The sequence below is a fragment of the Adiantum capillus-veneris genome, chromosome 29 (assembly GCF_014529385.1).
Source record: "Adiantum capillus-veneris isolate H3 chromosome 29, ASM1452938v2, whole genome shotgun sequence".
Lineage (NCBI taxonomy): Eukaryota > Viridiplantae > Streptophyta > Polypodiopsida > Polypodiales > Pteridaceae > Adiantum > Adiantum capillus-veneris.
In genome coordinates this window covers 48,567,892-48,593,085 of record NC_140959.1, presented here as the reverse complement: position 1 = coordinate 48,593,085, position 25,194 = coordinate 48,567,892, and the positions used below count along the sequence as shown (strand labels likewise).

Below are 25,194 nucleotides of genomic sequence, written 5' to 3'. Positions count from 1 at the left end.
ATTATGACTTACCTCAACATCATGAGCTTCTGTGAGGGAGGCACGACATACCTAGCTAGGTAATGATTGGGGGCAGGGGACCGCCGGCCCGATGGGGGGCTGGTGGTCCCCTGCCCCCAATCGTACCTAGCTAGGTATGCGGTGCCTCCCGAACAGGAGCTCATGATGTTTTGTATTGTATGAAAAACACTGAAAAAGGCTCCCTTTTCCTACATGAGAAAATTTCTAAATCTTCTTGTGAATGAGCAGGTAAGTGGTTTGAAACTTGAGTCGCGAGGCGGCAGGTCAATGTCGATGACTTTTTTTGAGCCCTTACTTTGCCTCGAGATCTGTGCACTTTATGGCCCACCATAGATCCTACCTCCCCGGGTTCATTTACTTTTAAGACCCTGTTGTATATAGTGTCAAAGCTATGACTCCTTCCTTGATGTTAACACTCGTTGATCTCCAAACTAAGATGTCATTTGAGGGTGTAGATTGCATGGATGACCCTGATTTTCTCATGAAAGTCTTTAGTCATATAAATAAAATTGAAATTTGATAGTCCAACAATATGTGACTTTTTGTACTTGATGCAGAACATCCTCAATCTGTAGCATCTGAATGAGTTTTGCAAATGCAAGTGGCTAGCCCCCAAAATCAACCTCCCAGCTTAGAGAGTTACCCTATCACCATAGCCATTGTCTCTATCGTTCCTCCAAGACAAAAGTCGTTGTTGAGGTGTTTTAAGCTCAAGGGTGCAACTGAAGTATCTGTCGTCTCTTTCCCTTTCGTTTATTTTGTACATACATATTTCCTTTGTTTCTTTTGGGGGAGACGACAAATGGTACCCATCCCAGAGGTCCTAAAAGAAAAACTAGTTCAAGGATTCTATCACAAGAAGTTTTGGACAAATTCTCACAATATTTCCCACATTGTGACTTACCTCAACATCATGAGCTTCTGAGGGAGGCGCCGCATACCTAGCTAGGTAGGCGGTGCCTCTAGAGCAGAAGCTCATGATGTTATGTATTGTATGAAAAACACTGAGAAAGACTCCATTTTCCTACATGAGAAAATTTCTAAATCTTCTTGTGTATAGAAACATGCATTTGCGCAGAGCTTCATGACATAGCTACTATCGGGGAAACTAGCAACATCAACCTAAGCCACGCTCGTTTGGAGGTGTTAGTAGGTAAGGATCACTCATGGCAGCTGGAACTCCAAACTATATGTAATGGTGAATGGGTGACAAGCAGTAGCAATGGGAGCTCCTTGGGCAAATTAGCAGGTAGAGGAGATGCACAAGAGGCAGAGGTAGACATGGCAGCGGTGTCAGATAAATGGGATGGTCGTGCATATACAATAGCTGGGGGGTGGTGGCGCAAGACTCAACTTCAGCCGCAGGCGGAACTGAGGATGGTGACACTACCTAGCTTGTGCAAAAGTATGCACAAATGATGCTAGTCCATGTGGAGAGGAGGTACAACTGCTAAGCATAAGCTCATATGATGCGAGGGAGCTTGAGCAAGCAGCTTGCCGCCACTTTGGATAAATTCAAGGTCGACACTTGCATCTATAAGCTCACTAACAGAAATGAGATTATTTGCAAGACTAAGAACATAATAGACATTACACAAGAAGATTTAGAAATTTTCTCATGTAGGCAAACGGAGCATGTTACATCCAATGCACAACATCCACACCTTATACCTAGCTAGGTATGCAGTTCCTCCCTCACTGAAGCTCATGACGTTGAGGTAAGTCACAATGCGGGAATTATTGTGAGAATTTATCCAAAACTTCTTGTGTTAGGGATTGTCGACTTGCAACCATCGGAGAGTTGGATCTCCACATCTCCATTAGCTTTGGCAAGCTATCTATTGTTATCTCCAAAAGAGACCTCTAATGCATGGCTAAGTGTATGTTTGTGAGCCACTCTTTGTGATAAGTCACTTGGTGAGTAGCACCTCTGTCAAGGAACCATGTATAGCAGTAACATACAATTGTAGAAGAGCATAGTAGGTATCATCTGAGTAGTCAATAATCTTTGTCGAGTGAGCTTGAGCCCGCCGATGTTCGCCACATGAGGATATGAATTTCCAATGTATAGTGGTTGATTTGCCCCTTGAGGATACTATAGTTGAACAAGAATGGGATGAGAATGTTGTTGTTGATGACTTCATTGCTTACACTATAAGAGGAAAAATTGAGAACTGCCTCTATTATCGCGGAATAACGAATGAAAAAGAGGGGAGAGAAAATTGTGTTGGTGGTAATAGAAGCAGCAATGATTTGTCAGCAATATGCACAGTAATAATCGTGGCTATATACTCGCGTCTATTATCGTGCATATTACCGTGTCTATTGCCACAGATATTACCGCTATGCGTCTATTAAAACCAAAGATGCTCACCTTGGCCACCCAATTTTGGATGGCTCAAATGAGCACCTTTAATTTTGACATGCATAAAACAATTGAAATATCAATTTCATTTTGAAAAAATGTACTAAAAAAAAAAAACAATAGAGTTCGAATATATCTTATCTTGATAATTAAAGTGCAAAAGATCAATAACTTAAAAAAAATACAAATAATGAAAATTTTAGTTCAATTGTATATACATATGCTCAAAGAGTTTTTCTTGTGCCATATTGGAACTTTAAAAGAGGAATGCAAATAATTTTCTATCTATTCAATTTTTCCTCCTCATCATCGTCCATAGATTCATACGTTTGATCATCCTAACTCTACATTAATCAAAATCAAATTAAACAAATTAACAACTTAAAATAATTTGTACAATATGATTTGTTTAAACTTACCGCTTGTAGAGATTTGATCGTTGAGTCGAATTGGTTGCGAGAGATGTGATGGTTCTCCAACAACCATCATCAAGTATTGAATTATGTGTGCCGTTCTCTATCCTTGACTATCTCTTTGATCGGACGACTCAGAGTGATATTTTCCTAAGTCAGAAAAGAAATCCATAAATTAAAACCTTTTTTGAATAGTTTAGGCTCCAATTTTTTAAAAAACTTACATATTTGTCATTCCAAGCTGCTTTGCCTTCCGAACCATAGAGTGTAGGAGTTTGTATGACCTGAGCTTCGCGCGGTTGTATATAGGATGAGCCTGTTACAACTTGTTCATCTTTTTCCTGCATATTCCACTCTCACTCCGCATATGCCATATTGCCTTTGCCATAGCTCCTGTCTGAATTTGCGACCTAGTTAGCCACTACGCGCCGTACACTTGATTGTTTGTTTTTCAAAAATGTTTTGATGTAGTCCTCCAACCACTGTGTTGAAAAACGCTCATTGGGGATATTTGAAAATCGAGCATGCAATATTTCCTCGATGTAGCGTGTATGATCGGGTTGCTGGTTTCTAAAGTTTATAAAACAATTTTATACGGCGAGTGTATAAGAATCTGAAGAAGGCGTTGAAACGCTCTCTGGTTACCCCATGATGTGGTCTATTGAGAAACATTGTACGCCACAATCCCTCCATCAAATGGAGGTACTCATCTCGTAAAGAGAGTGTCCGCTGGAGGTCTGGATCTACCACCAACGGAGGAACGTGGGTAGATGGACCGGTACCTCCATAGGTGTAGGGGAGCCATGCCTGCAAATAACAAAGATAAACCTAGACTCATGCTCATGAAAAACTAGTTATGGATAAGATTAATTTAAATGCTTGGACTTATCCCTTAAGACTTGGATCCACTAGAGGCAACATCCACCGTGGATGGGAGCCCACATGGGATGTAAACTAACCAAAAGAAGAATGTGATGGCTACTCCCCACCAAATGGTCTCTTGTGTGACATCTTTATTAAAAGTTGATGAGTATCATGACCTAGCACTATATCCAATCTGAATATCTCTACATGTTTACATCCAATCCTCTCTCTACTCCTAAACATACATATATCTAAACCTAAATATATGTATTCATCTATCCCTTTATATCTCTCTCTATATCTACCTCTTTCCTCTCCCTCGCTCCCTCTCTCTCTCTCTCTCTAATGTATAGAAAAGATAGAGGTAGACAGAGATTAAAGCTTCGGTTACTACTTCTCTTAGTTTTCAAAAAAATGCACTCAAGTAACTACACCCGTGGTTTAGAATATTGATTATTGCAAAGAGTAATGAAGTGGGTTTAACAATGCTAAGTTGGCACCGGCTCCTATCGAGCTTTCTAATAGCTCAATAATGGTTAAGTTGTAGGCAAGTCTAAAACGACTCCATTATTAAAACCATAGTTCTCGATGGTGTCCCCCGAACCCTGTAAACAAGCATGCCAACAAGTGAGATAATAAATCCTAGTCCCACTTATCCTATTGCAATGAAGAACTCCAGCCTTTCATAAATTAGAGGAGTGCATCTAATCTTAGGTAGAGAAAAAATTAACCGAATCTCTAATCATTAACTATCTATCTCTACACTCTCTTTATAGAGACGTAGGGATCGGTAAGACAAGGACAATAGAGTAGAGAGAGAACAATAGGAGATTTATCTACTCTCTCTCTCCCTCTCTCCCTCTCCCTCTCTCTGTTTCCCTCTTTCTCTACTCTCCCTCTCCCTCTGTCTCTCTCTATCTCTACTCTACTCTTCCTCTTTTCCTCCGTCTCTCTTTCTCTACCTTTCTCTATCTCTACTCTCCCTCTTTCTCTTCCTCTCTCTACTCCCCTTCTTTTTCTCTCTATCTCTCCCTCTCTACATCTCTCTCTATCTATACTCTATGTGTGTGTGTGTGTGTGTGTGTGTGTTTGTTGGGTTCTCACTGCAACAGGACAACGTTGCTGTGCGCTCCACCCAAAGCAGCTCTCTCTCTCTCTCTCTCTCTCTCTCTCTCTCTCTCTCTCTCTCTCTCTCTCTCTCTCTCTCTCTCTCTCTCTCTCTCTGTGTGTGTGTGTGTGTGTGTGTGTGTGTGTGTGTGTGTGTGTGTGTGTGCGCGCGCTCTCTCGCACTTGCACTCGCACACGCTTTCCGTGGCACCTTCAATTGGTATTAGAGCAGGGTTTGTGCTTGCCGTCTTCGCGTCCGCGCGTGCACGCACTTTCAAAAGTGTAAACAGGTTTTCAATTTTGGCATAGGAAAATTCAGTGTTCCGAGAGCGTTTCCAACAGGTGTCTTGCGGTTTTACCCCCCTCTCAAAGCTGTTCGTGCAGTCGAAAGCTTCATCCGAGCTTTGCTTCAGGAGTTGTATTTTTCAACTCCACTTTTGCTACAGATACAGGTACAGGTACATGACACAGGTGCAGGTTGTTCAAAGGCTATTATGTGCTATTGAAACAGTGTTTATGGGATGATTAGGAGCACTTTTCGGCATCGACATTGTCTCGGGTTTTTCAGGCATCCATCTCCTCACAGGTTCTTGCATATATACAGGACATCCAGGTTTCTTATAGGTTACAGTATTTAACATTAGCACAGATTTCAGTGGGAGTATTTGATGCGGATATGCATTGTTTTGGCACTTTTGATAGTGCTTGAGCTCTTTTGAGAGCGGTTTTACTCCCCGCAGGGATTTGTTTACTGCTTGCACATTTTGTTTGGGGTCTGTTTGAGCGTGTATACTGCACCTTGCAGTATTGTTGACAGTGGATGTACGTTGAGTTGCGAAAACTGCCATATGTACCTTTTGTGGAGCCAATTTGGCTTGTTTCTGGTAATCCTGACCGTTTCTGAGACTCGGTTCGATGCGCTTTCTGAGACTGGGCTGGTTTCTTGTCTGCATAACCTTTTGTGAGGGTCGATAGATAGCGTGAGGTTTTCTTGAGATGGGGGATTCTCGAATGTTGAGATTCTTTCGGTGATACAGGTTGCTCGAGTATCCTTTTTCGTGGCCTCGCCATAGGACATGTATAGAGAGGCTAGGTGCATTTGACGCCGTGTTGGCAGTCTTGGGTCAGCTTTTGATTTTTTTAATGCACAGTTAGTGGTTGATACGCCTGTCTTATGCTTTGAGAGCATTACTTTTGATGCGTTACTGATCTCTTGTGACAATTTTGAATTGAGATTCTGTCAGTTTTTCTGGGGAAACTTTGCCAAATTTTTTTTCATAATTACCAGTGTCTATCGTCATATTATCTTTAGCCTGCAGCATTGTCATCTAGTGATAAAAATGGAAATTTGATGGGACGAATTTTGATGTCTAGAAAGAGCAGATTCAAGATGTTTGTATACAAGAAGACCAACTGGATCCTATCGTGGAGCACCCAGAGGACGAGTATACAGATGTTGAGTGGGAGAAACTTGATGCTAAGGCCAAATCTACCCTCCGTTTGTATTTGGCCGAATCTGTGTACTTTACTATAGTTGGAGAAAGAACTGCTAGAGATGTATGAGATAAGTTGTGTTCCAGTTATGAGAACAAAAGTGCCACTAATAAGGTTTTCTTGATGAAGAAGCTGTTTCACCTTTGTATGAAGGAAGAGGGTACTATTTCTACTCACATTAATGAGTTCAATATCATTTTCACTCAGTTGACCACTCAGGGTTTGGTCTTAGAAGAGGAAATCAAATGTATATTCTTGCTATGCAATTTACCCTCGACGTCTTGGGATACGTTCTGTATTGAGATTAGCAACTCAACACCTGGTACCGGTCTAGTGTACAATGACGTCCTTGGGAGTCTGTTGACCGAGGAGATTCGCAGGAAATCTCTTAAAGGCAAGAAGGATGGTGATGCGTATATTGCTAGTGATAGACAGAGGGGTCGCACTCAAAGTCGTGCCAAAAGCACGGATTGTGGGGGCTCACGCAGTAAGTCTCGGGGTTCTATGCATAATGTCAAGTGCTATCACTACCATAAAAAAGGGCATGTGAAGAAGGATTGCAAGAAATGGTAGCAAAGCAAGAAGGATAAACAATCCAGTGAAACTTCTAAGTCTGATGATTCAAACAAGGGCAAAGCAAAGTTAGAGGAGATCAATGTGCTAGAGTCCTCAAATGCTCCTATTGTAAAGACTCTTCCAGCGGTTGTTATGCCACTTACCTCTAACGTATTGGTCTTCACAGTAGATCTACCTGTCGAGGCTCTTGTTACAGAAGATGGGCATTATGCACAGAATTGGATAGTAGATTTTGGTGCGAGTTTCCATGTGACACCACATAGAGAGTGGTTCTCTACGTATTCTCACTCTTGTGGCAAAGTGAGACTTGGTGATGCTTATGAACTAGACATTGAGGGTGTTCGAAACGTCAAATTGCATATAAGAAATGGCACGCACTTTACTTTATGTAATGTCAGACATGTGCCCAAGTTGACTAAAAGCTTGATTTTTGCTGGTCAGCTTGATGATTTGGGCTACAACACCACATTTGGCAATGGTTCTTGGATAGTACGCAAAGGTAATCTTGTTGTACTCAGAGGTCAGAAGCATGGTACCTTGTATTCCATGCATGTGTCAGATGTTGGCCATGGTTACATATCAAATGGAATCAATCTCTAGTGTAAATGTATAGTGAGCGTATGACCTGCCTCCTGATGTCTGGGTTGTACTATACTGAAATGAAATGGAGGTTGTCAAGAGAGCATGATCCACTGCTACGCCCACTGGCTTGGCTCCCACTATGAAATCCTGAATGCGAGGGACAAAGCTTGGCTGTGTCATAACATAGTCCACTGTACTGGCCCCATGTCTGTGTGGAAAGCATGTGAGACCAACTTCTCCAGGAAATCGTTGTAAGCCATCAAGTATGGCTAACCCATGTGTAGTCGTCATCTCCATCAGGTATCTCCCATACTCCGTCTGCTCTCTGTCGTGTGAGCATCTGTCAAGCCCCAACTCACCCACATCCAGCTCTCTAATCATCTCATTTGAAGTGTCGTAGAAGACTGTCTGAGAGTTGTTCGTTCGGGCATTGAAGTCCCCTAGGAGAATGATATCACCATCCCTAGAAAACTCCCATATATCATCATCTAGTATAGAGAAAGGCGACTGCCCTCTAGATAGAGCATATATTGACGTACTGGGAGGAAAGTAACATATGGAAATGTATAGAAATCTACTTGTGTCGCATCTCAATCTCACCCACATGTATCTAGCATGCTCATCTCTACGTACAATATGTACTAGTGGTTGTAGCTCCTCTCTAAATAGCACTGCTTCTCCTCCTGAACCTCTACTCCCATGCTCAGATCTCGTAGCTGTCGTTTGGGCTGGCTCCCATCAATATCCCACCACATGTGGCATCACTTGTCCAAGGGCCTGGTGAGTCTCTAAGAAGAATACAATGTCCCTATCTCTGAAACTGTTCTCAAATGCACCACGTCCAACTTCATAGACCCATTACAATTCCAAGTAGCAATCTTCAGTGTGGTCCTATAGGTCTCGCACCATCATGCAACGCGCTGCTCTACAATCACCACCCGTCTCTCTGTAGAAGACTATCTTTCCCTTCTCTTTTGCCGTTGTAATCTCTGGCATTACCTCTGTCATATGTGCGAGCTCTGAGAGAGTAAGGTCATCTCGCGGCTTGCAAGTAGGTGAAACATTCATGGCTTCCGTGTCCTGTGAAGGTGGAGCAGGGGAGATGGTTTCCATGGCAGGAAAAATTGGCAAGAACAACTAGCACCAGACAAAAAGCACCACCACCCTTCTGTTACTGCTGGATGTCGGCTGCTTGTCCGAGCTTAACTTGCCTCTGCCCCACGCAATTGCAATGTCTCCTTCTGGTGCTTCATTCACTCCACTCCTACCATCATGGCCCCTCGCAACAGCAGTGGCAGCAGCAAGCTCCTTTGGAGATGGCTAGCTATTGTTCACACACCCTCGGGCTGAAACTGTACAAGCGGCTGTATGCGTTGACTGTGTTTTGGTCTGCAGCCCAAGCTAGATCACTCACTGTTTGCAGACGAGACAGTAAGGGGGACTGGTCGCAGTCCAAAACTGCTGAGCAGACCTGTGTTGCACTGATTGCAGAGTGCTTAGACCCTAGACCTCCTGTAGCCTTTCACGCTACCCGCTGGGTGCTTTGCACATGCTGCTACTGCCTGCTGTACCTGTCAAGTTTCACTGACAAAAGAGAAATGTTAACAGAAGCTCAAGATTTGAATGGGCATAGGAGCACATTCCCTTCCTCTGGTTCTTCTTCTTCTTCTACAAGATTACGGTGTGCAAAGGGGACCATAACCGCTGAAGTGAGTACAATCACTGGCACAGAGAGGATCAAGAAGACGCATCCAGGCAAAAAAAAAAGGTAATGTTGGCGATGGGTGAGGAAGAAGTGGTAGATGCAGAACCGGAAGCTCGTGAGACGCGCACAGCAGCAATGGCGTTTCTTGGGTATGTAGCGAGGAGAAAGGACTCAATTAGTTGCTACTTTGAAAGGGCTAGTTGGGAGGAATCGCCATTTTGCACGACTGTCAATATTTGCCAACAGCCAGGTGGTGCAGCCAGAGATAGCTCTAGCACGTGCCAGGACGGCAGCTCGGCAGCCAAGATTTGATGCTGGGGAATCTTCCCTTGCTGGCTGGCAATACTGAGCACGACCTCTCCGGCAACAACTCGGCCAGCGAGTGGAAGAGGGCTGTAGAGATTTGATTGGATGGCAGGAGGCTGGAGACGTTGCCAGGGGAGGTGTGGGCTACAGCGGCCAGCCAGCCACTTGCCGGCCAAAAAGAGCATGAGACACGTATGCTCTCGCCCCTTCTCTTTGGCTGGCCGGCTGCTTTGGTTGTGCTCGTGCTAAGAGAGGAGGCAAATGAGCTCATCTACAATTCATTCCAAACAATCACACTCTCTTGCACGAAAGGAGAGAGAAAACAACACAAAAATTCCCACAAAACAATGAGCAGCTAACTCGCAATTCTGTCTCTCTTTCTCTCACATTCGTAGCCTTTATACATTAAAGAGGGAGACAGAAGAGCACGTTTCGTTTTGGAATGCTAACCAAAAGCACTACAGAAGCCACAACACATAAACATACATACGAGTCTTCACTCCCAAAATCTACTCTCTAGACCCAATAAAAATAGCAATCGCATGCATGGAAAATCTCGATTGGCCAAAGCCCCGATGGCCATGCTAGCAAAATTCCTCCCCATAGACTCTGCCTTACCGGCAGTGCCAATAAAGAAGACTTGGATATTCTAAGCAAGCTGGCTAATATTAAATGCTCTGACTTGAAATGGAAGCATATTTATCTTTGGGATTTTACGGGATTCCCTGGGATGTCATTCATGTAGAATATCTGTAGCATATCTGAGTTTTGGATTAAAAAACGTAAAATCATCTTTTCTAGCCATCAGGCCAACATCCAATCGACAATGATTGGGTTTAATTGTGTGCTTGCAAGCCACAAATATGAAACATAGATTTAGAAATCAACCATCACTATGTAAAGATTGAAGAAAAGATATGTAATGAAGAGTTGGTGGGCTATGTGGAGGCCTCCCTCAAGCCTGTATATGCGTGGGAAGATGAACTCATGAAAGCTACACTGCTAGTAATCTAGACATTTAACATGACCACATCAAGGTCTCAGATGCTTACCCCAAAATGTTTGCAAGTGTTTTGGATGACCAGAAAAACAATTTAAGTGTCTTATTTTGTAATATCTTTTGTGATGGACACTTTATAGGAGGTAGTCCGCCTCAATTACTGCCAGCCAAAATGTGCATGTGAAAGCCCTCGATTAGAACGAGCTCTATCTCGTGATGATGATGTTGTAAAAAGTTTCTCCTCTTAATATATTCACATATTTACCCAAAAAGAAACATGTTTACTCCACTCGATATTCACAATTCAATATACAAAGACTGCAACTGACTCTTTTTTGTGAAGCATGTAAGTGCATACCAAGAACATGAGAACATCAGAATGCTTTGACTAACATTATTATACCGAAAGGTTTATACAGTGCCAACAAGATCGTAGCCTAGTGGTCGGGTGTTTGTGTGGGTGTGCACTTTCAAAATTCAATCTTACCTCCAAAAGAAACCAGGCTGTATACAAATAATCCAACGATACTTTCAAAATTCAATCTTACCTCCAAAAGAAACCAGGCTATATACAAATAATCATAAGTCATTCAACTTACAAAAATGTCAAAAGACCCCCCTTCAAGGGATTGATGACCTTTAATGATAGCTTAGGTAGCACTTTGCCATGAAGTGGGAGAATCTTTCCTGATTCCACAATCCCATTGAGAAACATTCAAACCATCTCAGGTGCCTGAGGTAACTCCAACTGGATTGGCACCTCCTCAAGCACATCAATTTCATCCATAGCATTTGCTGTCTCCTTCCCTTCCTCAGCTGGTACGTTTACAGGCAAGGTCTTCATAAACTCATGGTTCTAAGATTTTTTCTCAAGCTTTTACAAGGGGGGAAGATGTAAATGCAGTGGTGTTTGTTTACTTTCAGTGGATGGGCCTTGGGCCATAAATGGACCCTACTCCATGCTTTTATTCTTCATCCTGCTCGGGGTGGGCAAGCCATACTAGGCCTGTTCGTGGTCTATTGCTTCGGTGGGTCTCTTTTCTGATTGATGCTCAAATCATTCACAAGGAACATGGTTGCACACTATTTGTGTTTTGTAAATGTCTCAAGTCACTTGATATCAGATGAGGTTTTGTACATGTTTTATGTGTAAGCCATGTGCTTTACATCTTTTAATGAATTAACCATCACAAAAAAGAAAACAAAATAGGTGTCAGGTATGTATGAAGTTATCCCCAAATGGGATAGTTACCTTCAAGTCCTCGCCTGTATTGAGTTTATTCACGAAGCCCATTTTCAGTTCGAAAGACTGTCATCCTGTCTAACAGAGGTGTTCCAATGATTGACCCAACTACAAATCAGAGTCAAGCATTTGCCAACAAGCGACCCACCATACCCTCATTGCTAGCCTCTTAATCACAGAGTGTGTCATGTGATTTTTTGACTTTCACACAACATTGGAACTCCTGTGACCAGTATCTCTTGTTGAGGCAACCTGTAGCTAATCTCTAGATCCTCCAGTTGCTGCTTCAGATACAGCAGTAGATTGCTCCGTCGTTGAAACCTCTCACCTCCTTCCTGCAACAACAAGCAAATTGTTTGCATTAGTGCTTAAAAAGAATACCTTCAAAAAGACAAACACAATTTTCTGTGCCTTTCAAGGATCTGAAACTGCATCAAATGTGTAGAAATGGTTCTCTTCAACAGAGACAATGAAGAGAAAATTTAGAAGCTCTTCATACTTAACAATACTTTGGCAAATGCACATAATTACAGCGTGATCTTGATTGGCACCTTCCATGTCATGTACACACACTATGAATATGCTCAATTAATGAGCTTATTAGGAATATACTAAGCACAATACTCCCTCAGAATATCCTCACTTAATGATCAATATTATTTTTCAAACTCGTTGAGACATACTACGAGATGCAAATACTCTTGTACAGACACTAATCAACACTTTTATTAATGCATAATGCCAATGTTATTACTCCCTAATTAACTAGGAGAGTACTGGTTCAAGAGTCAACATGCCTAAGTGCTTTGTATTGTGAACTGGTTTAGCATCCCTATTTGTAGAAAGTAGTAAGTACCTGGTAGTTGAGATGATGTCTCATCCACATGGCCATCTTCATTTTTGTGGAGTCCTCTATGTCTTTGCAGACCACTCCGAATTCCGGATACCAGTACTGTGGCAGCCCCTCAATGTGCTTCTGAAGCCTGTCCTTCAGCTCCGCAATTTTCTCTAGAGGAGTTCGCATGTGAATCTGGAACTCGATTGAGTCCCACATGTCTGGACTTCGATAATAATTCGAGATTGGCTTCGTGCAAAGAAGCGAGTTTGGGTAATACAGCTTCTCATTACAAGAGCTGCAGCCACCCAAAATTTAGAAAAGAAATTATCATCGAATGCAAATTTAGTGTTGTGTCTGTGTGAGCTATTGGAAATTGTCGACATGGTCATTGCATGTGCAACTTAGAATTGTCCAAAGCATAATGATGGCCTATGTGCAATTCTATTTGCCACTATTATGCTGGCCCCAGCAGTGCCTTGGGTCTCTTATGTCACGTATGTTGGAACATTTCTGGCGTACTTCATCCCACAAGAAAGGATTGCGGTTTCTATGAATGGATAAGTTATGCACGCCTAAGCGGCTGGGAGGGATTAATATTCTCGATTTACATCAGCATGTTTTGGCTCGAAAAGCTATGCCTACACTCGTGGACCAATGACAACCATGGACGCTCATGGTTTCGCATTTATGTGATGGCATTGTCACGCAATCTTTTGGTCATTGGCATCCTTCGTATTGGGATGTCATTTTTGGACAGTTGGATGGCCATTTTCCGGGATGTCCCTTCACTTCGTCTCTTGTTACGGATTGGAAGGCTGTTACCTTGCACTTATCCTGGCATGGTCGTCAATCTCTGCTAGGAAACTCACTTGGGTTGGAGAGCATCCATTGGAGAAAAGCATTCTCTCTTACTTTGGTTCAACACTCTCCTCAACTAGCTTACTTTCTTTCACAAAAAGGGATTTGCCAGGTTGATCAAGCGGTGAATAATGCGGGACAGGTTCTTTCTTTTCCGGTTGTTGCTTTTCATTATGAGTTGGGAGCTCATTATCGACATTTGTGGCAGCAAATTCAACATCTACTTATAGATGTTTCTCCAGTGCCTCTACTGCTTGGGGACTCTCGGCTTTCTAATTAGCATCTTGGCTATATTAGGATGGACTGCATATCCGTTGGGTCTGTTTATGCCTTGATGCAGTCTGATGCATGGATTGTCGCTCATGAAAATCAATTGTTGTCACTCTCCAAATCTCAGTTGTGGTGGCAAAAAACACTCTCGCATTTGGAAGAATCACTTACCACTCAAGGAACACATTTCCTTGTGGGGATACATGGTGGGTGCTCTGCCGGTTGGTACTTTGTTGCATGCACAATGCATTGCTTCCGCTCGTTGTGTCTAGTGTCTTGGGGCTGACGAGTCTGTTACGCATTTTCTTTGGGATTGCCGCTGCTCCCGGAATTTCATCAGACACGTGTCCTCTGCTCTGCACCTTTGTTTCATATCTGGAATCTTTTGGAGACGGTTTTGGATTTTTGGAGTTCTTCCACCACCACAGTCTCAGTTTGAGATCTTCTTCAGTTGGGTCAGATTTTGGGTCATGTGGACCATATGGCACCAACCCAACTCTCGGATGTTTCATGCATTACAAATTGATCCTTTCCCTTCAAGTTTTTCACTCGGACAAGCCCTGCATTATGCTTATGATGTGGGAGATATCTCTCTTGAAGCTTACAGGATTTTCTTTGATTTCTTCTACCTTTCGGAGCATCGCAAAGCTCCGCTTATTGTATTTTTTTACAGTGGGTTCTCCTTGTTTTGAGGTTTCCCACTTGTAAATTAAATCATGATGTACAAAAAAAAAAGAGTGTGTGTGGTGGGTGAGAGAACCTACTTCCTTCACAATTCTTCTTCCTTCTTCGCTTTAGCTGCTGTCACTAATTTCCAGCCTTCATTTACATTTTTAGAGCCTTCATATTATTTCAATTCTAATAATTTAGCTTTAATACTTTTCATCACCATGTATGCTCCGTATAGCACGTTTTTTGCTTTGTGTGTCACTTCATGTGAGCTACTGTATATTTTAAAGCTTATGCTGCTCCCTGCCCTTCAAGAGATTCATTCTAAGCTGGACCATACATGAAGAAGATAATAATCATGACCCGACAGCTACTACTCATATGTACAACCATAAAGAGCCACCAATGGCTCATAAATGTCAGCCATCTAAGTCTATCCCCAAACTGAGTGGTGGTGACCTGGCCACGATGTCCACTAGACCACCGTCCGTATCCCTACCACGTGTCACTGCCTAGTCCAGAGAGTACGTCCAGTGTGAACAAGACCAGGCCAACTGTACTAACTGTGTGTCTTGTGAAAGTGGCATTGTAGCCTGCTACAGGTTGCCCGCCACAAGACCGCTCACGGTCTCGGTGAGAGGAATACTGAAAAACTATGAAAGAAAACCACTAGGTACTGCATATGTACAATGGTCAGGTCCTGAATTTGTCATCCAAGAGATAGAGTTGTGGCCACTGCTGCACCCGAAGAATCAGACTTTGGAGGTGGAGCCATCAGATCGATGAGAAAACTATGGACTCTATGAGTGCTCTCCACAAACCGACTCTCAGCGAAAGGAGTAGCCACCTGCTGCTCGGCGGATGGAAGTACCTGGCTTGAAGTGTACTGAGGCCGCCGACTCGCACACCCATGTCGATGTGCGGCTGCAAAGCCGTCGCAAGGAGCCGTCTGTGAGGAGGACATGTGCGGTAAGGAGCCAAAGATGCCAGGGTGCTGAAATCCCTGAGGGTAGTAGTCAAACTGTAGTAGCACCTCCCCCAAACTGTCAATGACTGTACTCTCCATATCCCATGGGTGTCTGTACTGATCTAGCGGGACGAACCCACCCATATCCCATGGTAGCCTGAGGCTGCTGCTAAAACCCCATGTCCCCTTTGGGACTAGCATGTCCCGAAATCCTTGCATTTGAGCTTTGAATTCATCAATTATCTGGGACTTTACATCCAGAGCCTGACGCAAGGCAAAAATGGTAGCATCTCTATCAGCAATGGCACTCTCTGCAACTCGCAAGCAGCCTTCCATGGCCGCATATGTGACCAAGTGCTTCTGGTGGGTAGCTGCTAATTTCTCGACACCAAGTTCAATCATTGCAATAGCATTTCTTGACTCCTGCAAGTTCTCTTTAGAGATTTTGAACAACGAAGTAGAGTCACTTTCACTGGAAGAAGCAGTAGTAGCATCTGGAGGTGTAGAGTACCCAAGAGTTACTGCAGTTCGATGTCGGGGTGACAGTAGTAGTTGGGTGCCCAAGAGGCACTACAGTGGTTGTCGGGGTGACAGTGGTAGCAAGTTCAGTGGGTGAGGTGGAGATGGGAGAGAACGACGAGGGTACCACAGATGGTGAGAAAGGTGTGGTAACAGTGGCAGAAGTATAGATGTGAGTAGTAGGGAGAGGTACCTGAGGGAGAGAGACTGCCTTAGTAACAGGAGTGGGCATACCAAGAATAGCTCCGGACGGCCTCCAGCACTGTAGAGACAGAGACAGAGGTAGAAGAAGGACGACGTAGAGGATGCGTCACCTAAGTCTGGCTCTCTGAAAAAATGGCAGAGGTCGTAGTGTCTCTGCAGTATCTTTGACCACTTTGACTCTTTTCTTTTGTTTCTTCTTCTGATCATCTGTGCCAAGAGACTTTCTTTTTGCTTACGGTGGCAATGCTGTATCTTCATCCACTTTAAGAGGGTTAATGCGGATGTTTATCACCCAAGCCAACAGTGGCACGACAAAACATTGGAAGCTAGATTGAGGTGACTACACTTGTGCTCTAAACCTTTTCGCCCTTGTCTGCAATGATGTAAAGAGGATCTGATGAAACCCACAAGGTATATTCTTTATTAAGCAGTAAAGAGGTACTTCGCATTTCTCCTTTGGTCCTTGAGCATCTCTCACTAAAAAGTAATATCTGAATATTGCTAAGAGAGCTTTGTGATGCGGCAGATTTGGATGGTCGGGTTCGAACAGTGCCTTGCATGCATGTATGGTATCAGCTTTGGAGAGCTTTGAGTAAGACTTAGTATTCGATTGCAAGGAGGCAAAGTTGGTCATCCCCATTGCATGTCCTAGACACGCAGCTGTCAAAGTGTGCCCTCTGACTTTTGGAAAAATTTTCAACATTTCATGAATCATTCCGACAGGTATGTGTCACGAGTCTATGGCAACTTTACTTGTTGATTTCTTTTTGGGGGAAATTTATTTGATTTGTTTTAAAGCACTCCTCTGGAAATGCCAATGCCCGAGTTGCATGGTGTGAGGCGGACAGTCAGAGTCTAGGCCGGACGGCCAATGAGCACTAAAGTTGGACAAATGGATTAAGGTTAGCCACGGTGGGGCTACGAGTGGAAATCACCTGATAGCTCGCCGACATTGCATTTTTCGATGGGGTTCCAGTGGTGATTGATGGTCAGATGACCAGTGTGAGTGCCATGGAAGCATCTCCTAAAATTTAAGCAACTGCTATTTTGGACCTGAAAATGTGTTCGTGTCATTAGCTCTGGAATGACAAGGGGAACATTTTATTGCTCTGCTGCCAAGTCAACTGACACACTAGTTGAGATATTTTTAGCCAAGTTAGCCAAAGTCGAAAACTGGGCGAGGTGTCACTCTGTGAGTATTTCTGCCACTCTGGGAGAACTAGGGCGAGACTACAAGAAAAAGGGGGCGCATTTTGCAGCAGCTAGGTGGATTACAACGTCAGCAAGAGCTATGGAGTGCTTTCTTTCCCTCTTATGCACAATACGGTGCCAGGAGTGATGCCCTACACGCTACGCATTGCTCTCTCTCCCCCTACGAGCAGTTATGTTATGCCCCTCAAGTGGGCTTCTCATTTGACCGATGGACAGCTGTGTGGGTTTATGCTTCTGTGCCGAAGCAAGAGCCTCTTTGAACAGGAACGGGTGTAGTTGACTGCTACACCAGAGCAGGCACCGATGAGGGTGACAACCTCACCAAACAAGTGCGATTTCAGCGCTGCGTACACGCTGAATTTGGACTGTTTTGCAGCCTTCATGATGCTGGGAGCATTGGGAACAGTGCCCCACTGTTAGACGACAGTTCGGGAGCTGTTTAGGGCTGAAAACAGTGAGAAAACCAGTAAATACAGCATGCTGTCATTACTGTTTTTGCGCAAGAAATAGAGGGTCTATGCTATTGGAAACAAGTCAGAGCTTGGCAAACTATCCAGGGCAAGTTTTGGGGCTGTTGTGCTGCCGAAATTTTTCCTGCACAGGTGATATCTAGTCGTAGCTTGGAAGACTGTCGAGGGCGAGTTTTGGGGCCGTTATGCTGCCAAAATTTTGCCTGCACAGGTGCCATCTTGCTGGATACACGTAAAGGTCTCAAGGACTGGTTTTTGTAGTCTAGTCCTCATTCCTGAAAGATAATAAAGAAATACTGAAAGGGGCGCCAACCTTTGGGGCCTACAGGTGTCACTCTCTGCTTGGGAGCATTTTCGCTTTCTGGCCGTGCTTTTGTTTTGAAGTGTGATTCCAGTCTCAGTTACAGGTTCCTTTTAAGTCACTGCTTTGTGTCGTATAGTCAAGTGTTAAAGAATCGGGTGAAAGCTAATGTCTACCGCCCCACAGGCCGGTTTCATGGTTCCGTCGCCGGGACGAGATCACTTTTTCCTTAAGAAGTGGGCCTTGGTTGGTTTGCGGCGAAGACACAAAGCACAGGAACTTGGAATTACACTATGGCTGACAGGACAGACGATGCTAGAGAAGAGGGTTTCTCTTCCCAGGGTAGACGAGCTATTCCTTTACAGCATGAAGTTGGCGAGAGTTCACGACCACCACTGTCTACGCCTTTAGTTCATGTGAATGCACAGCGAGAACAGGTTCAAGGGTTCATGACTGGGCACTTTGAAGAGGATGCGTTCAGGACACACTTAGTTGCTGCTGTGAATGTCTTCACTCAGTTGGTGCAGAATCCCAGGTCTATGGATTATTTGCAAGCACACCATCAAAGTCACCCGTTGAGGCTCAAGCCCAGGTCCCCCATGCGTCTCAGCAGGACGGGGAGCATTCACATGTTGCGGAGTCACGTCAAGCTCCTAAACAGGTCCCTTCTATCCATGAACAGGTGGCGAGGATCCCTACTCCATAGGTTTTGCCAGTTCAGCCAGTCACCCCTCAGGGTCAAAATGTTGCATTGAATGGACAGGGAACCAGTCTCCAGGAAATGCATCAGGTTTTCCCACCATCCTGGGTATTTTCGGGGGTGGATCCGTGTTCCAAAGTATGGCTGGTTATGTGCCTGGAAACCAGCAGTACATGCCTAGAACAGTGTTTGGGTGTATGCATGGCATGACGCTAGACCCCATGTATGGTAACATTTCAGAGCAATCAGGGCCAGTTTGGGGTGCCACAGGTCAATTTTGGCATGGCTAGTTTTTCTGGATAGCAGCCAGATATGGCACCTTTGATGAAAAATCTCAATGACCAAGGGGCACAGATGGTCCCTACTACAATGCCCATACTGCAGACGCTTCCTTATGACAATTTGGGGCCAATAGAGAAGCCAAAACCATACAAAGAAGGAGGTGCAGCTGTGAAGTTCAGCACCTTTAGTGGCCTCGATCTTACTTTCCTCCAGCAGTTTGATACAGCTTATGCAGGATGGAATTTTACGGAGGCCTCTAAAGTAAGAAAAGTTGCCACTTTCTTAAAGAACAATGCGCTTACATGGTGGATGACCTTGTTAATGCAAGGACAGGCACCCGCCACTTGGGTTTACTTCAAGCAAATGTTTGCATCTACTTGGCTGTCAGATGAATTTGAAGCCGACGTCATGACAGATTGGCACCAGCTTACTTCGGCTACATGCAAGAGCTTGATGGAGTACAATAGGAGGTTTTGTAAACGCTACTCTCAGTGACCTCCTATAGATTTGTGCCATTGACAAAGCAGATTGAGAAGTACTGTTGTGGGTTGCCTAAAGGGCTTGGCGATTACTGTACCAAGAACAGAGTGGCTACCCTCACTCAACTTATGGAAGTTGCTAACATTGGTCTTGCCTTGTTGAAAGGAGAAGACAGTGGGTTTCCAAGCAACGAGAAAGGAGGGTAGCAAAAGAAAAATTCAGCAAAGAAACCCTTCACGAGAACGGCTCCTGAAGTGTCACAGGGGCTAGCGAGGTTCAATAAAGGCAAAGGTTCAGCCGTGACTCCTAGAGCGCAGGCAAAGAAGCAGAAAAGGAAGCCTTTTATGCGTAAGATGCCCGAGGAAAAGAAGGTCTTGATGGCTGAAAACAAGTGTTTTATATGCGAGCAAACTGGTCATTTTGCAACCAACTGTCCACAAATGAAAAGGCCAGCTGACTCGGATGACAAAGAGGACAGGAAAGGAAAGCAACCTATGCCCTCGACAGGTTTACTGCCAGACATGTTGGGCGACAGGCCTAGTACAGATGCCAGTGAGTTACGCAGAGTGGGGGGTAAAGTTAGAGACCAGATGGCACTCATCTTCTTTGATCCAGGTGCCAAATCGAACTTTATCACGCCAGAATTAGCTATGAAGCTGGGCATCAGAGCTGAAGAGATGGCGTACACCGCAGAGGCAGGATTGGCATGTCCTGGCCACTCAGAGTGCGTTACTCCCATCATTGGAAAGCTGCGTCTGCATATTCAGTCATATGCGGACACAAAAGAGTTCTATATCATGCCGCTGGAAGGATGTGATGTCTTGTTGGGGATCCCGTGGATGTTCCGAGTGCATGGAGTCTTGGATGCCTACAACAAAAAGATCATTGTACAACATAGGGGAAAAATTCATATCTTGGATGTAAAGCTAAAAGGAGAGTCAGTCCCTATTGTATTATCTGCTTCTGCTATCACTTCTGTAATAAAGAATCATCTTTCTGCGTACTTGGTTTTGCACGTGATGTTTCAGATAGTTGCCAGTCAAATTTATCTGTGTTAGATAAAGACAGGATAGCATTTTTGCAAAAGTTTAGTGGTTGTTTTTCTGATTCATTACCGTGTCAACTACCGTCAGAGAGGCCCGAGGATCATGCGGTTAATTTGGTGCCAAGTTGTAGCCCACCAAATAGGCCACCGTACAGGGTTAGTGAGGCGCAATGGAAAGAGATTATGAGCCAAGTGGAGGAGCTCTTAGAGAAAGGGCTGATTCAGCCTAGCTTGTCACCTTGTTGCTCTCCAGTGCTCACGGCGCATGTGTATTGACTACCGTGCGTTGAATAAGAATACCATCAAGAATAGGTTTCCTATTCCAAGGATTGATGATATTCTTGACCGCCTAGAGGGTGCGGCGATTTTCAGCAGAATTGACCTTAAAAGTGGATACCATCAGATTCGAATTAGGCCTGAGGATGTTCACAAGACTATGTTTAGAACGACATTTGGTCTCTACGAGTTCTTAGTGATGCCATTTGGTCTGACGAATGCTCCTGCTACATTCAATAGGATGATGGATAGGATTTTCCGTCCATATCAGAAATTTGTTGGCACATTCTTTGATGACATGATAGTCTACTCGACGAACGAAGAGGAGCATAGGCATCACTTGACCATTGTGTTCAAACAGTTGCGCAGGAACAGATTTCTTATCAATGGCAAGAAAAGCGAGTTATTCTTGGAAGAGATCCACTTTCTTGGACACATTGTGTCAAAGGATGGTGTCCGAATGGATCCTGCGAAGGTAGAAGCAATCAAGACATGGCCAGCTTTAAGGACTGTGCACGATGTCCGTAGCCTTTTTAGGGCTGTGTTCTTACTATAGAAGATTCATTCGCAACTTGCAGAGACTGCTTCACCTTTACATGCTTTGCAAAAGAAAGAAGTCACTTTTAGATGGACCCAAAAAGAGATTTCAGCTTATTTGAAGTGCTTAAAGTTGTTCAATCTGTTCTTTCCGTTGGCAAGCGGTGCCCGTCCCCGTGACAATGGTATGAGAGCTTCAGGTGTGTGCTTTTTTGAAAGCATACCCATCCTACCAAAGAGCAAACAGAGCAAGATGGCGCTTCCAAGCTTTACATGAAACTTTACTAAAGAATCTTCGTCTCCCGACTCGGGACTTATTAGCCACTCTTCCAACCCAGACTTATTAGCCACTCCCACCATTACTCCATTGCGCATCAAAAGCTATGGTGAATCAATAAGAAGAATCAAAAATCTCTCGAGCCACCTTTTTTTTCTCAGAGACAATGCTATGCAGTGATGGATGTCTATAGCTACCAAGCCGCTCACTCCAAGGACTTGGCAAGCTTTCAAGGAAATTTTTTTGCCCGAAATTACATGCCTTCAGACATCTTCCTTCGGAGTGTAGCTTCTAGCAGAGTGGGGTATCCTCAAATGCTTGCCACAGAAACCCTAATAGATTATAACTTGAAATTTCTCGACATTTCTCAGTAAGTGTCTCTTCTCGAACCGAAAACCTTGGAGGTCCAGTGTGATTGGTATATCTTGGGGCTACCCACTCCCTCAGGAACACTATCTATCGAGTCTTGTTTCGACTATTCAAGAGCTTATGGGCCATGTTGCGGTCGGCTACAACCGTATGGAAGAAATCTAACACTAATTTTGGTACAAGTTTTAGGATAGAAGCTCTGTCGACTTTCAAGCCCAACTGATATTGAGAATGATTTTTTAGTTTGAATTAGCAGTTTTCTGAATTTTATTTGAGAACTTGTTTGGTGATCCTGTTTGGAATTTGTTTGACATAAATGGTATTTGTTTCGAACCCGTCTTGGTGCCGATTTAAATTGTTTGACTCTGGTTTTAATACTGGTTTTAATGCTCGGTGATTTACTCCCAAGTGGAGTAGTGAGAAATGTTGTTTTGGTATTGTCTGAACCTCGGAACAACGAAGATGGGATGTTAGGGAGCGTTTTGTTGTATGTTGGAAAACCTCCGAACAACGCAGAGACGGGATGTCTGGGGAGTGTTTGGTTGTATACTTGAACCTCCGAGAGACGCAAGCTGCCGAGGGGTGATGAGGTAGTCATTGAGTAGCTTCATACCGCAGACCGACTGTCTCAGGGGAGTGCTCGGCGACGTTGTTTGTTGTGTCTTGTAACATGCATATGTGAGCATTTGTGTTGCATTGTGACGTGTCAACCGTTGAAAAATTCCTAATTGGATGAGATTGCCTGGGTATGTAATTTTAGTGCATCAAGACACATGTTGGAGATCAGCACGGTCTGGATATGATAGCAAATTTTACTACGCCAGAATATCAAGAGCTCCAATCTGAAATGAGACTCCTTATTGGATTTGTTTTTTTTGAGAAGCTAGCGACCTAAGATATCAAGAACTCCAATATGGATTGAGAAAACCGATTGTCCCTCAGAATGTCCCTTGGAATGACCCTCGGAATTTTTGAGCTAACTTAAGTTGTTTTGCAGATATGATGTATCGCGGACGATTACTTTCTTTCAAGAAGGGGAGATGTCACAAACTGCTAACAGTCAAGCCACTGAAGAACGGAGCCAACCTGCACATCCTGGCGAGGGGCCTAAACCCGAAGATGCAGCAGTAGAACAAGAAGAAGAAGCGGAAGAATTTCCCACCAACTTATGGGATCCCGTTTGATGGGGCCCAAGGAACCTAAAGAGATTAAATAAAGCGAGACCAAACACTCTTCAACTCTCTTGCATAGCTGATGACGTGGCAGACCTATACGGATGACCGGGATTTTGTATTGGATTGCTGACGTGGACGACAATTCTAAATCCCACGTTTAATGCTGGCTATGTAGACGTGCACCATTACAGATTTTCGTAATTTGCGCTAGCAGCTTTTCACGCCAGTTTTTGAGACGAGATTCTTCTGAGTTTCAAAGCTTTTCATGTAACTTCTTTTCATGCCCAAGGGCCTTTAAGTACGAGCCAAGGGCTCATTCTTTGGAACTCTTTAGTGTGGAGATGCAGAGCTTGGAGGACCGGCATTGTACTGAGTTCAAGCAATATAAGAAATACCGCAGGGGGCGCCAAGGTTTGGGGCCAGTGCTCTCTCTCGGGGTGGAACTCCGCTACTCCATGTCTCATGTGTCGTACATCTCTTTCCGTTCAGTTGTTATTTGAAGTGCTTAAAGTTGTTTAGTCTGTTCTTTCCGTTGGCACGTGGTGTCCGTCCCGTGACACCTCCAACATGTTGAAGTCTCCCCCAACAAACCACTGCTTTGCATGTGGCAAGGACTCTACAATATGTGACCAAAACTCAGCTCGTGCATTGGCTGCATAGACGTTCAAGAAGCCCATGAGGTAGCCCTGAGCCTGCATAGTAATCCATTGGGCCACTCCTGACACAATAATACCTCTGCCCACAATTGCCTGCTGCCATCAGTCCGCAATAGTCATACAAACCCTTCCTTGAATGCCTCTAGGCCCAAATGCAGCTGACCAAAATGTCTCATAACGACCACGCAAAATCTGACCACATCGTCTAATGCGGCTCTACAAAGATGATGCTCCTAAAGCATAAGAATATCAATCATACCACCCACAAGGCATCACTAAAGCTTCTGACGCAAGCGACCCCGCTGACGCTCAAACTAGGGTCCACCTAATCCCTGCATATTCCATGAGACGATCCTCATGGAGCCCGTCAGAGAAAACTGATGCTGCAACAACAGCCAACCTCTCTATCTTCGAGGCCAGCTTGGATAGGGAGTAATCTGCATCCGAGCGACCCCGAGATAGTCGTGACTGTAGAGTCTGTCCAACCCAGGCCTAAGAAGAGTGTGCCGTCCGTCAGGCTACATCCTTTGTCTAAGAGTCCTCATGTACATATACATATCATGGTGGGCTCTGCGAACAAAAAATTGTACCACACTGTGCCTACATCCTGCTGTGTCCGGAGGTATCACCGAGAACTTAGCCAACGGCCACAGTCCGTATCAAATCTGTCATTCCCAAGTCTCCCGTGTGATGAGAGAACTTGAGAGCCTGAGCCTGAAGCCAGTCCATCACTGAGTCTGGAATCCACTCAGTCTGGTCCTTGCCACACAAAGGGAAAGAAAAACCAACCGCTATGTCCAAAGCCTTTGCCCCTCCAGCTGCTACAAAAGGCACATGGATTCTGAAGCAAGCCCCCTATAGTTTGGAGAGGAGTCGCCGAGGAATTGTGTGAAGTTGTAAGCGAAGAAGTCCCACCGACGACGGATGTCGAAACTCGTTAGTCCTCAAGGGACTGCGGCAAAAGGTGACGTCTACACAAGAAGGGGGGGTCCGCAGGAAAGTCTACTCCTCTCTCGCCAAGCGGCTCGTAGCAAAAGCGCTGCCAAGAGACCTCCTAGCAAATGATGAAGGTCCTATCCCCTGAGCCTCGGCTGTGAGGCAAGAGCGAGAGAGGGTGAAGGAGCAAAGGGGCTCGTGGGTGGAATGGGAGGGGAGGGGGCGGTAACAGGGAGAATGGGGGGAGGAGGAGGAGATGGAGGCGGGGGGGGAGGGGCAAGGTGGGCCGGTGGGTGGCACGGGAGGAGGAGCGGCTGTCAGTGGCGAAGCTGAGGTGGATGGGGGTATCTGTGGGCTCGTCTTGCTGTAGGGATCAAAACGGTTCCCTGTGGAAATCCATTGTTGTAAGCCTGGTGTAGGACGACCACCAGGGGGGGCGAACTGGCGTGGTGGTCTCTAGCGATGTCGACCACAGAC

The 25,194-nt window shown here is 44.6% G+C and overlaps 2 pseudogenes; one reads left to right on the top strand and one right to left on the bottom strand.

The window, feature by feature from the left end:
* LOC147419162 (uncharacterized) overlaps positions 1 to 8,907 on the top strand; it is a 40,858-nt pseudogene extending 31,951 nt beyond the window's left edge.
* Positions 8,908 to 11,013: 2,106 nt separating this feature from the next.
* The window catches only part of LOC147419161 (uncharacterized), a 30,004-nt pseudogene continuing 15,823 nt past the window's right edge, over positions 11,014 to 25,194 (bottom strand).